We start from the raw sequence: 2500 nt of genomic DNA on the forward strand, positions 1-2500 counted from the left end.
GTGAATATTTGGGTCCAAGTTTAGCTAATTTTTTTAATCAAACGGGAACACGAGTTTTGAAGTAATTGCTGCATGAATGAGGGTTTTGAGTCAGTACAGGTATATTGTACAATTTCATTTTAAAGAAGAGAAAGCATTTAAATATTATTAACCCACCCTAAAAAAAAGTTAAAAAAAAAAATATCCTTCAGCTCCCCTCAGCCCTGCCAGACAAGTAATCCCCCCCCCCACCTTCGCCTTTCCAAAGCATTGTGTAATTGATAGTAAATATCATAGTGTTTTAATCTATGATATTTAGTATGATCTGTTATTATTTCCATATTTCCCCCTTTTAGTGTAAGTGGTGACCATGTGCAATTTTTTTTCTTTTTTTGCTTTCGAGAGAGGAAAATGGAAAACATGAAAGTGGCACAGTGAAAGAAAAGAGAAAATAAATTTGTATAAGTTAAGAGAAGGAACGTTTAATGTTTTTATTATGTTTTTGTAACATAGCTTAAAATATGTAAAGCAAATAGGTAAACAGGTGAAAAGTTGAAAATATGAATAAATTGGGTAAAATTGTGTGAACTCATGAAAATATGAGGGGGAAAGCACGCGTTCTTTCAGCACTGTTTTTAATGATAATGTAATTGGCTTTCGCAGGAGACGCTGTTCTTGACAAACAAATATTGTTCCCCTGGCGAAAGCGGATATATACTGTACAGTAGGTGTGTGCTACGGAGGCCGTGTACTACAACTTGAAGTGAGCGCTATTGGGAGTAATGTGGATGATGTGTAAATAACGAAATAATAAACAATTTATAGAAAATGTTAGTGAAATACCTTCCCTATGTACTCACTCACGAATCCTCTCTACAAATTGTTGATAAAGACAAGTGATTTATTTAGTATTTCTTTGATATTGATATATGCATTTTTTGTTTCCTGTCCGGTGACAGTGAAGGAGTGTTCGAAACTAGAAAAGATGGACATTCAGAAGTTGATTTAAAAATACGAGAAAAGTGGAAGTAGCCGAAACGAGACAGAAAATCGAAATAAAATTCGCCGTAGAGGCCTCACATCCCCCTCCCCCCTCCCCCCGTGTATTCAATGTCGTTGTAGCCGTGGCAAAGATGTGAATGTGTGTAGTTGTACATATTATACTCATAGCAAATATATCACTCCTTGATACCTTTTATTTTTGTATGTAACCCTCTCCTGTTATTATTATTATTATTATTATTATTATTATTATTATTATTATTATACCTGTGGCTTGACACTGTTTACCATTCCTATCCCCCCAAACCTCTCTACTGTATTATAGTACCACGGAAGTTGAGGATTATAACTATAGAGGCTCATTTGATTTTTTTTTATGTTTGGAATCTCATTTGATGCAAGTTGAGAAATGGAAAACTTAGCTGCCCTATAATCATCCCTCAGGCCTTTTATTTTATTTGATCCATAATTTTCTAATTTCGCTGCAGTCTTTGTTGCAATAGTCTTAAAACTATTAAGTGTTTATTGCCCAGGTCCGACTGTGGAATCTAGTGACGCATTTGATTCTAACCTCAGTGCGGCGATATGATCACTTTACGTCCAACATTTGTACATAAAAAAGCAGATGAATGATAGGAAGAAAGAGATACAGTTCCCTTTCATGTATAATCTATGGGTAGGCGCCTCTTTAAACAAGATGGCTCTTCCCCAAGGATAACGGAGTGGCCACTAGCCATCAAAATCATCCACATTCATCATCGTCATTTTCATCGCTACTTGGTCCTTGGATTGCCAAAATCACGTGTCCTCGATTTTATTTACTGGCCGGGGAAGGGAGTGGGCAGGGAGGTCAAAGGTCAGTCTCCTTATATCTACTGTCTTTGCCTTTATCCAATAGAACAGTTATTTCACTCACCCATTCCTTCAGAACCTTTCCTCATGCAGACATAACCTTACAATTCATGGTCAGTCACTCAGTAACACAACCCTCGATTTTTAATGATAAGTTGGCAGCTTCTTTTGTATATAAAGGGCTATTTTCTGAAGCATTTGTCATCCAGGGTTTTCTTGATAAGTAGTATTTGTTATTTGTCAATGCCATTTTAACATATCTCATTCACCCACTATTTCTTCCTATCCAACAATGTGCAATAGCGAAAATCTTAGTCATGTGTTTAAATTCAAAGTTATCACAGTCCTTTCCTTCCCATTTTCATTGTATCGTAAACCTCATATATATACTATCAATGCTAATACATTCCATTCATCTACCTTCGTTTTATCAAAGAACATAATTCATATCATAATTTCGCATATCTTTCATAACACGAGACGAAGGAATGGTTTCTTTTTCCAACCCTACTTTTGAACCATGAGGCTAAAATCTCCCCCTCTCTCTCTGTATGTGTATTCCCTCTTGTCAATCACCCTTTCATTTTCCCCCTTCCCCCTTTCCCTCCCCTGTTTTTTCCCATGAAAGGATGGCTGGTGGCTCCCCTGTTAACCTTCCAGAGAGAGC

At 36.6% G+C, this 2500-nt stretch overlaps 1 protein-coding gene across 3 annotated transcripts in view; it reads left to right on the forward strand.

Moving 5' to 3' along the window:
- LOC137617154 (hepatocyte nuclear factor 3-beta-like) overlaps nt 1-2500 on the forward strand; it is a 50715-nt gene that overhangs the window by 48125 nt on the left and 90 nt on the right. For all 3 annotated transcript variants that reach the window (XR_011039579.1, XR_011039580.1, XM_068347009.1), the window contains exon 2: nt 643-2500. This exon is cut by the window's right edge and continues 90 nt beyond it. The gene's annotated coding sequence lies outside the window, so the exon portion shown is untranslated. The remainder of the gene's footprint in view (nt 1-642) is intronic.

Source organism: Palaemon carinicauda, chromosome 23, assembly GCF_036898095.1.
Source record: "Palaemon carinicauda isolate YSFRI2023 chromosome 23, ASM3689809v2, whole genome shotgun sequence".
NCBI classification, from domain to species: Eukaryota; Metazoa; Arthropoda; class Malacostraca; order Decapoda; family Palaemonidae; genus Palaemon; species Palaemon carinicauda.